This window comes from Podarcis muralis, chromosome 15 (assembly GCF_964188315.1).
Source record: "Podarcis muralis chromosome 15, rPodMur119.hap1.1, whole genome shotgun sequence".
Lineage (NCBI taxonomy): Eukaryota > Metazoa > Chordata > Lepidosauria > Squamata > Lacertidae > Podarcis > Podarcis muralis.
In genome coordinates this window covers 27,714,663-27,727,787 of record NC_135669.1, presented here as the reverse complement: position 1 = coordinate 27,727,787, position 13,125 = coordinate 27,714,663, and positions in this window count along the sequence as shown.

Sequence of the window (13,125 nt, the reverse complement as noted above, 5' to 3'; positions counted from 1 at the left end):
CAGTCTAGACTCTGGAGGTGATTGTAGATTCCTTCCTTCCTTCCTTCCTTCCTTCCTTCCTTCCTTCCTTCCTTCCTTCCTTCCTTCCTTCCTTCCTTCCTTCCTTCTTTCTTTCTTTCTTTCTTTCTTTCTTTCTTTCTTTCTTTCTTTCTTTCTTTCTTTCTTTCTTTCTTTCCATTGCATATCTCTTGTGCAACCGTCTACCCCTGGCCTCTTGCCCAAGCATGAACTCTGCAAGCCCAACATTCCTCGATCACGCGAGATGAGGTTACGAGCTACTTCTGTCAAGGATGGAGACTCCCCTCCTTCGCATTCCTGTCTGGCTGTCTTTCCACCTTCCTTCTCCCTCCCATTCCCGCACTGCTCATCTCCTCTTCTTCCTGCTGACAGGTGGGAACAATCGAGGCCTGAGGCTGTCATCCCAGTGGCTCAGATTGTTTTCTAATCTTGGAGGGAATAAATGGGCTTGAATTCACAACCCAGGCTTGAACTATACCGCTATTGATGTCCCTGGTAGTGGCAGGAGCGATATGGTGATTACGGGAAGGCGGAGGGTGCTGTTGACAGTATGTACAGTGGGATTAAGCATGTGCCAAGGTAGAAACCTGACCAAACTGCGGGAAGTAGTGGAGGACAGAGGTGCCTGGCGTGCTCTGGTCCATGGGGTCACGAAGAGTCGGACACGACTAAACGACTAAACAACAACAACAACAACAAGGTAGAAACAGTTGATAGAGTCCGATTTAGAAGGCAGCCTATTTATACTGATGCTGTTGAGAGGCTGGTATCTCTCTATAAACTCACAGCGGTGCAAAAGGTCAGTGGTCTTTTTCAGGATCTCGGGCGGCCAGAGCAGTCTCTCTCCCTCCTGTCTCAGTGGAGCTTTTGGAGTGTGTGCATAATGCCACACAGGAGCAGAAGGGCAATCGGAGGACCGGATTGAACAAAACTTCCCCAAGTCCTGGCTTTCAGGAATCCTTTCCCTTGTGTCTCATTTATATACACACACCTCTCGGATCTCTTGCTCGCTTGGACAGAGGATAGAGAGGTGTGTATAGAAGCTAGCCTAACAAAGGCGGCATTTTTTCATCTCCGCCAAGCTAAGCAGTTAGCCCCTTATCTCTCTCGCCCTGATCTAGCCACTGTGATCCATGCGACGGTCACCTCCAGACTGGATTATTGTAACTCGCTCTACGTGGGGCTGCCCTTGAAACTGACCCAGAAACTCCAGCGGGTGCAGAATGCCGTGGCGAGACTCCTTATGGGGTCTTCGCTGCGAGATCACATTCATCCGGTACTATACCAGCTGCACTGGCTCCCGGTGGAGTACAGGATCAGGTTTAAGGTGCTGGTTTTAACCTTTAAAGCCCTATACGGCCTAGGACCCTCGTACCTACGGGACCGCCTCTCCTGGTATGCCCCACAGACAAACCTACGGTCTGCAAATAACAACATCCTCAAGGTCCCAGGCCTCAGAGAGGTTAGGCTGGCCTCAACTAGAGCCAGGGCCTTATCGGCGGCGGCTCCAATCTGGTGGAATGCTCTGTCACAAGAGACTAGGGCCCTGGGGGACCTGACATCTTTCCGCAGGGCCTGCAAGACAGAGTTGTTCCACCAGGCCTTTGGTCAGGGCGCAGCCTGACTGCCTCCTCTGGCAACCTGCACAGAATTTTGCCTAATCGGCTGCCAACAATTTGATTTTAATTAATTTTTATAATGAAATGTTTTTAGAATGTTTTTAGAATTTGACTGTTTGACTATTTGACTGTTGTTAGCCGCCCTGAGCCCGGCTTCGGCTGGGGAGGGCGGGATATAAATAAAATTTATTATTATTATTATTATTATTATTATAATGTACACAGGTAAAATTTGCATCAATTGCTCCATCCACTTTTGCCTCTGGCCCCGCCCACCACTAGCATGAAGCCCTGGAGAGGATGGTCATTGGGCAAAGCAGCACAGGAAAGGGTGCACGGGATCAGAGTGGAGATGGCAAAAGGTCCTAGTTGGTGATAAAGTGGCAATGTCATGAGCTGGCTGAAGATCCTGCATGGTTGCGGGGGGGGGGGGGATGACCCGAGATGCACACCATGTTTTATGTGCAGCGGCACCACTCTGTATAAAGTAGGGACAACTATGTCAATGTCTAATTTTTGCAATCTTACATTCAGTTCTCCACTTCTCTGCACCAATCTGCAAGTTGGGTTTGCGAGCCCACGTGCAAAAACCTGTCCCCAGAGCCTACCCCCTCCCCCGAAATGAGACATGACAACAATGTATGGGTTTAAATTAGGCCACAACTTTATTGAATTTCAGGTGTAGGATTAGGCCTTGGAAGGTATCCCTCTCCATCCAACAGGGACTGAGGATACGCAGGGCAGTCAGGTGCAGTGGGAGGGGACTGTAAAGCGTGAACGTACACAGTGTGCCCTCCCACCTCAACAAAACTGGGAGTTTGACCTACTTGCCGCCACTCTAGGGGCAGTGACTCCCACAATCAACCCTTTAATGGGCCCTGCAAATGTCGCCGTGTGGGGGTGCACGAGGATGTTACCCTCCCCATCTCGAAAATAGACTGTAGAATACTGACCAAGGCCCCAACACCAACAAAGTGAGAATGGGCAGAAGAGCACCAGCTGGCCCTCGGCCCACCCCCAACTGGCAGCCCATTGTCCTGCCAAGATGGGGACAGGGCAATGGCCGCCCTGCAGCAAGGTGGGTGGCACCTAGCCAGGTAAGGCAAACTCCGTCCACCTCTTGGGAGGGGGTGAGCAGTCATTGTTTGTTTTTTAAAATGCTCATGAAAAATTCTCAGCATTTTAAGGGCAAATTTCTCCTAAGAAGCACATTTGTGTATGTAATTTTGACCAATGCACAATTTTTTTTGCAAGCAAATTTTCATACCTTATATTCGCTGACATATGCAGGGTGCTGTTGTTCTTTGCTGATTTCCCCCTAATAGACTAATTTGTGTATATGGAGTTTTGTTGGAAATCAGAGAGGCACAGCTTCCAAAGGGTAGCTGTGTTTTGCATTGCATAATGGATCGAGGCAAAAATCGAACACTTCCTCCAATCCCATGATTTTGTGAAGCAGGCTCTGCCTCCACCTGTGCAATATCACACTAAGAGGGGTACTTTTTCTCTCTCTTTTAAAGTACTCGGTGTATAGGTGCTGCCACAATAATGGATTGATTTCTTGTAAGTGTGAAACAAACATGTGGTATTTGTAAAAATAAAATAAATGCCAGTTTTGCAGACTTAAGTGAGTGGGCACATTAGTTAACTTCATTCTATCAAACCTTTCTTTTGTAATGGTCTGATTTCTAGATAAATGAATCCCGAATCTACCAACTTTCTAAAACAACTCAGGAGCAATGAGTTGGCCATTGGAGCATAAACTCTGTCAGGGAACAGAACTGTCCTTCAGAAAGGAAGGACAGAAACCTCATAGTTTAAGTAACTTAAAACTGGACAGAACACAGGAAAATTCAGAATCAAGGAACAAATCAATGGCGGTGGAAGAGTAGGGGTGTTGGGCCAAGTGACCCAAGCGTTTTCCATCCTGATTGTCTTTTCCAGTTCTAATAGGATGGTCTGTGTGCAGGCCAGAAAGATGGATGACTTTAGGGAGTGTGAGTGGTAAATAGCAGATGACTTGGCCTGATCAGAGGCAGCTGCAAGATTCAAAGGACCACAACGTGGAGAGTTGTGAGAGCAGTTTCGAAATCGGGGTCAGGATGCATGCAGGGTGGTGGTTGTTGTAGCGAAATGGACACACAGAGAGAAAAGTTGTGTGCTCTGCTCTTTAAAGCAGCCTTGCCCAAACAGAAAAGAACTACCAAAAATGAACAAGGGGGGTGGGGTGGAGAGATTATCCTACAAGCAAAGGTTGCAGCGTTTGGGACTTCTGACTAAGAGGCAGCGTGACGGAAGCTTAGAAAATTATACATGGCATGAAAGAAGTGGATAGATAAAAGTTTTTTCTCCCTCTCTCGTAACACTAGGCAGACATGAAACTGAAAGTTGGGAGATTCAGGTCAGATAAAAGATCCTTCTTCATGCAGTACATAGCTGAACTATGGAACTCCTTCCCACTGGATGGCCACCAACCTGGACGGCTTTAAAAGAGGAGTAGATAAATTCATGGAGGAGAGAGCTACCAACGGTTGGAGGCAGCAGTGCTTCTGAATCCCAGTTGCTGGAAGCCACAGAAGATAGTTTTTTTGCATCTGTTTGGCCACTGTGAGAACAGGATGCTGGACTAGGTGGGCCATGGGCCTGATCCAGCAGGCTACTCTGATGCTCTTATGCAGGGGTCCTCAAACGTTTTCAGCAGGGGGCCAGTCCACTGTCCCTCAGAGCTTGTGGGGGGCCAGACTATATTTTTTTTTGGGGGGGAAATGAACGAATTCCTATGCACACTGCATATATTGTATTTGTAGTGCGCAAAAAACAGGAAAAACAATGTTTAAAATGAAGAACGATTTTAATCAACATAAAGTTTTAACAATACATTATTTAAAATAAACCAGAGATGCATTTTAAATAAAAGGACACATTCTACTCATGTAGAAACACCAGGCAGGCCCCACAAATAACCCAGAGACACATTTTAAATAAAAGGACTTTTCTTGTTTGGAGAAGCCATTGCCCATCGGATGTCAAGGAGATACAGTAAGTAACTATGCAAGCTTCAGAAGACATCTGAAGGCAGCCCTGAATAGTAGGGAAGTTTTTTAAGTTTATTGTTTTAGTATGTATTTGTATATGCTGGAAGCTACCCAGAGTGGCTGGGGCAACTCAGACAGATGGACGGAGTACAAACAATAGCATTATTATTATTATTATTATTATTATTATTATTATTATTATTATTATTACTACTACTACTACTACTACTACTATTATTATTTGCAAACTGATGCAGACATGTGGGGAACTGAACTGAACTCCACTGAAGACTGGAAAAATGAGAAACCAAAATACTTCAGTAAGGCGGTGATGTCTCAGAATAACAATGGGGAAGGGCTGGTGAAGAAAGAAAGACTGAAAAAAAATCTCTGGCTCTTGCCAGACGGTGGAGAACAGATGAGAACAGCTGGCCTGTTGCCCTGTGTGTGCAAATGGTGTGTTAACCAAGTGGGTCCTGTCTGCTTTTTGACACATTTGAAAGGAGGGTTGGGCTGCATCCCTCAAACTAGGCCAAATGCTCAGAGTGTGGGAACGGTCTCCCTAGGGAGTTCCATGAGGTTCCAGCAGATCTGCCCATTGGCTGCCATTTGATCTGCAGGTTGGCTGGGATAGACCTCTGAGGAGCAGCTAGGACTGTGCCACAACCGGCTGACTGAGGATCCAGGCCAGAGTTGGTAGCGTTACAGGACAAGATGACGTTTGGGCCCTATCTGCACAGTATCCTACCACTTTAAATAGTCGTGGATTCCCCCAGGGAATCCTGGGAAGTGTAAGTTGTCAAGAGTGCTGAGAGTTGTTAATAATAATAATAATAATAATAATAATAATAATAATAATACAGTGGTACCTCGGGTTACATACGCTTCAGGTTACATACACTTCAGGTTACAGACTCCGCTAACCCAGAAATATTACCTCGGGTTAAGAACTTTGCTTCAGGATGAGAAGAGAAATCGTGCAGCAGCGGCGCAGCGGTAGCAGGAGGCCCCATTAGCTAAAGTGGTGCTTCAGGTTAAGAACAGTTTCGGGTTAAGAATTGACCTCTGGAACAAATTAAGTACTTAACCTGAGGTACCACTGGAAGAAGAAGAAGAAGAAGAAGAAGAAGAAGAAGAAGAAGAAGAAGAAGAAGAAGAAGAAGATAAATAATTTATTCCCCGCCTTTTTCACTGACAGGAACTTTCGGCAGCTTGCAGATAAAATAAGAACAGCTAAAAAGCACAGGGAAAATAATAATTAAACATTAAGGGAATTAAAACTCCATTTGTCAGAGCTCTTAAAAACATACATATAATTACAATAAAAACACCACGGCACTAGCCCTTTCATGAAAAACATTCAGTTCTCTAAAGCCTTTTAGAATGAGAAGGTATTCACCTGCCATTTGAAGGACAATAAGGAGGGAGCCAGTCAGACATCTTTAGGGAGGGAGTTGCAAAGTCTGGGAGCAGCCACCGAGAAGGCCCTCTCCCGTGTCCCCACCAAGTGTGCCTGTGAGGGTGGCAGGCCGAGAGAAGGGCCTCTTATTCCCCTCAGAGAGCTACAATTCCCAGAGTTCCTGGGAAGGTGGGTTGATTGTGAATTGTAGTTTTCTGAGGTGAATGGGAGCCCCCTCTCGGCACCCTTGTCAAACTACACTTCCCTGAGGGAAGCCCTGACTGGCAACTAAATGTGTAAACTGACAGTGGAACAGACTGTTGTGGAAGGTGGTAGTCCTTCACTGGAAGATTTTAAACAGAGATTGGATGGCCATCTGTCAGGGATTCTTTGGCTGCGATTCCTGCATCTCAGGGGGTCATACTAGATGACCTGTGGGGTCCCTTCCAACTCTACAATGCTATGATTCTGTGAACCCGAATAGCATTGTGTTCCAGCAGCGGTGAGGCGAATCTCCGCTCGACATTGCAATCATCGTTTCATCGAAGCTACCTCTAGAAGGAGTTGCTAAATAAATATGAAATCCTGTTTTGGCTCACTGTTGTAACGTCAAATGAACAAACACAAATGGCAGAACTGTGAATCCAACCCATTTCTCTCTCTCTCTTTCTCCCCACCGCAAAAAAATAATTTCCCCTTCGCCCATATAGTTGAGCCACTGCTAAAAAATAAATTAAAAAGGTAAAGGTACCCCTGCCCGTACAGGCCAGTCTTGACAGACTCTAGGGTTGTGCGCCCATCTCACTCAAGAGGCCGGGAGCCAGCGCTGTCCGCAGACACTTCCAGGTCACGTGGCCAGCGTGACAAGCTGCATCTGGCGAGCCAGAGCTGCACAGGAAACACCGTTTACCTTCCCGCTAGTAAGCGGTCCCTATTTATCTACTTGCACCTGGGGGTGCTTTCAAACTGCTAGGTTGGCAGGCGCTGGGACCGAGCAACGGGAGCGCACCCCGCCGCGGGGATTCGAACCGCCGACCTTTCGATCGGCAAGCCCTAGGCGCTGAAGCTTTAACCCACAGCGCCACCCACGTCCCTAAAAATAAAATAAAATAAAAATAATATAAAATAAAATGAATAAAATAATATAAATAAAATAAAATAAAATTATTAAAAAATAAATTAAAGCACACTAATTGAACAATTGTACCCTGGTGTGTGGAAGCGCCTGCTTTCGAAACAAAAAAATTCTTCTCAGCTGCTGCAGACACATTTATCTAATTCTCTATAGCAATAACGGAGGGGACCGGACAGATAAAACAGAGGCCTTTGGCTGGCTTGAAGCGCCGGCCAAACTTTTGCAACCCCCCAAGGGAGACCGTAATTGCCGTTAAAGCAGACGGATGCTTCTGCCGTGACATCTCTCTTGGCCTGGGTTGCGTGTTTTCGGCAGAAGCTTGTTAAATTCCTCACATGCCTCCCTGCTCACCCCTTATTTCATTGAGAAAAACAAGGAGATTTCTCAAGTGTCTCCCAGCATGGAAGCCATCCCTGGAAACACAAATGTTTCGCTTCACTGTGTGGCTCTAGTCTAGAGGGTCCTGCATCGCTGCCTGTTCTCTGTACAAAGGTGTCTCCAATGTGCTGTAGTAATGGGGAAATCTGTCCATTTAGGTTTCTCTCACTTTCTCATCTTTTTTGTTCAGTTCTCATTTCCTTATCAGTTTTTTTTTAAGTCCTCATGAAAATTCAACAGATTTCCCCCCTAATATAAAGATTTTTGTATGCAATTTGCCTCACATACACTTTCTTTCTTTCTTTCTTTCTTTCTTTCTTTCTTTCTTTCTTTCTTTCTTTCTTTCTTTCTTTCTTTCTTTCTTTCTTTCTTTCTTTCTTTCTTTCTTTCTTTCTTTCCTTCCTTCCTTCCTTCCTTCCTTCCTTCCTTCCTTCCTTCCTTCCTTCCTTCTCTTTCTTTCTTTCTTTCTTTCTTTCTTTCTTTCTTTCTTTCTTTCTTTCTTTCTGCAATGGGCTCCCCTCCTAAAATAATATTTTCATCACTTGGCTGGAGAACTGCTTCGCAAAATTCAGAGAAGTGTGAATTTCAAAGAATTGCTCTCTTTCGGTTCTTCTACATCACTACACAAAGTGGCCATTAGCAGGAACTCAGTTCTGGCACCTCTCAGGTGGGAGCCATTGCCATTATCAGAGAACAAGGGAGGTGTTCATGGTGAGTTCCAGCACCTCTTTTTTCTAGAAAAATAGCGCTGTTAGTTAGGTAGGTTCACTTCTGAGAGGAAGCTGAATTGAATTTCTGCCCTGTTGCTATAGGGCAACAATGGAGAATGCAGTTTGGAGCCCTCATTTCACCTGACAGCTGCAGGCTAGTCTGCCTCTGGGCAATACCAGGCAGCAGGTGTGTGTGTTTGGGGGGTGGGAAGAATCACATAATTTACTTTTTCCTCATATTAAAGCTAAACAAATCTCTGCAGACAGAAAACTGGGGAGAGGTGTTGCTAGGCTGGAACGCTTCTTCCTGGCACCTGCTTTTCTGTGGGAAATAAGATACTTCTTGTTGTTATTTTGTGTGGAGGAGATTTGGAGGGGCGAAGAGAAATGCAATTCATTTTGTGTTGAAAGGCAAATGCACCTGATTTGCACTTTCTGAAAACAATATTCAAACTGAAACACAGCCAGCCAATGAAATTTGCATTTCTTGGAATTTTACAGCGCAGTTCTCCAGCCAAGTAACGTGTACGAAATTGCAGAATAATGGGGCAAAGTGGGCATAAAGATTCATATATTAGCATAAACAATGTAAAAACATTAATTAATTAGGGGAAATTGTTTTGCAATGTGTGTGAGCAATGTCTGAAAATATGGATATATTGTGGTAAAGTCAGGCCTCACCCAACATCACCACATCCTCTGCTAGTGGCTATGTGTTCTTTTATTATAGCAGGAATTTAATAGTGTTGGATTATAATACTGTTGCTGATCAGCTGTTTTATGCTTTTTTTTTAGTTAATGTTTTTATATGAGCATTTAGCGGCCTTGGTTTATGAGGCGGGATACTGTATACATGTTTTAACAGGTACATATAAATGTTTTAACAGGTACATACCCTAGCAGAGAAGGGACGCAGGTGGCGCTGTTGGCTAAACCACAGAGCCTAGGACTTGCTGATCAGAAGGTCAGCAGTTCGAATCCCCCCGACGGGGTGAGCTCCCGTTGCTCAGCCCCTGCTCCTGCCAACCTAGCAGTTTGAAACCACATCAAAGTGCAAGTAGATAAATAGGTACCGCTCTGGCGGGAAGGTAACGGCGTTTCTGTGCGCTGCTCTGGTTCACCAGAAGCAGTTTAGTCATGCTGGCCACATGACCCGGAAGCTGTACGCCGGCTCCCTTGGCCAATAAAGCGAGATGAGTGCCGCAACCCCAGAGTTGGTCACAACTGGACCTAATGGTCAGGGGTCCCTTTACCTTTACCTTACCTTAGCAGAAAATAATTTCCCAGTTCTTTCTGAGATGATAGACTTCTTGGGCTGTACATCTTCAGATTGCAATTGGGGGGCTCTTATTTATGAATTATCTCTTGCACCAGAACAAAAACCTGCTCTACATAGAATGGAAGCTGCAGAGAGATTAGCTAAGGCCCAAAAGGCTGTAGAAATGAGCAAGTGAACGAAGTGCAATGTTACTAAGAAAAGTGGCATTTATCTAGGCTTGCATGAGGTGGAAGATAAAAAAAAACAAACCCTCAATGGAAAAATTGAGGCTGAATCAAAGGGGAGTGGGTGGGGAGGAGAACCCTTAATGGGAAGATTGATTAAAGTGTGGCATAATCTCCCCAAGGGACGTGAGGAGAAGTTCACCCATCGGCACATCTAAAATTAAACTCAGGAAAGCAACGGGGAACATAGGAAACAATGGTGCAATGGAAGAGGGAAGAGGCGAGGTGAGGTCGTTTGTTGCAGAAACCATTTCTATGGAAATCAGCCCCGTTGTCCTTGGTGACCTCCAGTCAGAATAGCCATCCCTGCTGATGGTGGTGAGTTACAACTCATCAGGGCTCAACGCTGTCACTTGTGGATTGAACCTGGCTTGAACTCGCCCCTTGAATTCACACTGCTTCTTTCTTTCTTTGCTTTGGATGCTTGCTTGTTTTTTTAAAAAACCGTGATTTCAGGGCAGTTTATAAAGCAAAACTCTGTGTAAACGGTACGTTCGGCTAAAAAAGAAACCCCACTTGAAACCTCAACTATTATTTTAAGCCATACAGTGGTACCTCGGGTTAAGAACTTAATTCGTTCTGGGGGTCTGTTCTTAACCTGAAACTGTTCTTAACCTGAGGTACCACTTTAGCTAATGGGGCCTCCCACTGCCACCGCGCGATTTCTGTTCTCATCCTGAGGTAAAGTTCTCAACCCAAGGTACTATTTCTGGGTTAGCGGAGTCTGTAACCTGAAGCGTCTGTAACCCAAGATACCACTGTATTCAAAGTACAAGAAAAGGGAGAAGCAGTACGTCTGAACTAAACCCATTGCTCTCTCCCAAACGCCTGAGTGAAGAGATATGTCTTAAAAGGCTATCAAAATCTCTGGAGGTTGGACACTTGTCTTTTCAAGGATTAAGGTGGTTGGTGTCTCAGATAACATGCCTTAACTTTCACCTATCCTGTTCTCAGTCAGGTGCCCCAATGAGAAGCCCCAAAGCAGCACCTGGGTGCAACAGAGCTCTCCCCACCTGTGATTTCCAGCATAGGGGGCTGAGCCATGAGACTCAGTAGCCACTGATGACCTTGTTTCCCCCCATGAATTTGTCTAATCCTCCTTTAAAGGCATCCAAGTTGGTGGCCATCACTGCTTCTTGTCGGAGCGAGCACCATAGTTTAAATATGTGCTGCGTGAAGGAGGACTCTCCTTTGTCTGTCCTGGACATCCAGCTTCATTAGAAGTTGCCCAATTCTAGTGGCAGAGACATCAAAGCAGAGACATCACCTTGCCAACAAAGGTCTGTATAGTTAAAGCCATGGTTTTCCCAGTAGTGATGTATGGAAGTGTGAGCTGGACCATAAAGAAGGCTGATCGCTGAAGAATTGATGCTTTTGAATTATGGTGCTGGAGGAGACTCTTGAGAGTCCCATGGACTGCAAGAAGATCAAACCTCTCCATTCTGAAGGAAATCAGCCCTGAGTGCTCACTGGAAGGACAGATCCTGAAGCTAAGACTCTAATATTTTGGCCACCTCATGAGAAGAGAAGACTCCCTGGAGAAGACACTGATGCTGGGAAAGATGGAGGGCACAAGGAGAAGGGGATGCCAGAGGACAAGATGGTTGGATAGTGTTTTCGAGGTTACCAGCATGAGTTTGACCAAACTGCGGGAGGCAGTGGAAGACAGGAGTGCCTGGCGTGCTCTGGTCCATGGGGTCACGAAGAGTCGGACACGACTAAATGACTAAACAACAACAGCAAAGTGGCGAGAGACAGAGAGAGACTATTCTCCCGGGCCACTCTCTCTGCACCAGGCGTAATTCTGTGCACTTCTAATCATGTCTCCCGTTGCTCACCTTTCCTCTAAACCAGTGTTTCCCAACCTTGGGCCTCCAGCTGTTTTTGAACTACAATTCCCATCAAACCTGACCACTGGTCTTGCTAGCTAGGGATGATGGGAGTTGTAGTCCAAAAACAGCTGGAGGCCCAAGGTTGGGAAACACTGCTCTAAACTAAAAAGCCCCCAGTGCTTGCAGGACTTTCTTCAACCCCTTGGTCATTCTGGCTATCCTAGTTCACGCTTCGTCCTCTTTGTGAGGGAGCATATGGAGGCCGGTCCTGCTCTGCCCTCTGTAAACCCTTGTTCCTCTCTTCCCCTGACTGTGCCTGCAGGGCAAGGAAGGCTGAAGAGGCCTCTTGCCTCACCAGAAGATCCTTGGCTGGCACATGCCTGTCCTTGGCAGGACCAGTGCCTAGCCTGAGGGAGGGAAAAGCTGTTGGCTGGCCTCACCGCTTCCTTTGTTATCTCTGGTGTGGCCTGCCTGCTCAAACATTTCTGCGAGACGTGGCCCATCTCGGGCAGAATTACCCGTCACCCAGAGATGCTGCAGGGAACAGGAAGGGCTGCAGCTAAAGGGCAGAGCATCTGCTTTGCGTGAGGAACATCCTGGGTTCAATCCCCTGCCCGAAGCCTTGGAGAGCTGCTGCCAGTCAGTGTGGGCTGAGCTCAATGGACCAATGGTCTGACTTGGTATAAGGCAGTACCCTCAGTTCCTGTTTCCATTGCAAGTTTTCTCTCTCCCCAGCCTGTTAACCTGAGGTGATGCTCACTTCATGTGACCAGACAACACCTGGAATCCGGTGTCCAGTCCTGGGCACTACAATTCAAGAAGGATGTTGGTAAGCTGGAACATGTGCAGAGGAGGGCAACTAAAATGATTAAGGGTCTGGAAACAAGGCCTTATGAGGAACAGTTGAAGGAGCTGAGTATGTTTAGTCTGGAAAAGAGAAGACTGATATCTCAAGGGCTGTCACATGGAGGAGGGAGGAAACAGGTCTGTGTTTTACTTGAGTACCTTTAAGTGTTCCAGAGGATGCTGAAGACACACCTCTTTGCCCTGGCTCTTGGTGGCAATTGAGGTGTGTATTTTATAGGAGCCGCTTTGTTTTCGTGATTGTAAGTTGTTTAAAACTGTTTTTCACATTGCATTTAATTGTTGTAAGCTGTTCTGGGACCTTAGAGTGAATGGTGGGCTGTAAATATATTGGTATAAAAGCATTTGCAGGTGTGAGACCAAATCCTACCAGGGAAGGGTGGCAATCTGGAAGTCTCCCTGCCTGCCAGAGTGGACAATAATAGGCCAAAGAGTCAGAAAGTCTGACGTCTTATAAGCCAGATTTCTACGACCCACACAATTCCTGTATCAGGGGAAGGAAAGATTGTGCAGGGGTTGTTCTCTTGTGCGAACCAGTCTTGAGTCAAGTTATCGTCACAAAATAGGGCAGTTATTACCTTAATAAAATGCACGATTATGGCATTAAGGTTTTATTGAGGTTTAGCAGCTGC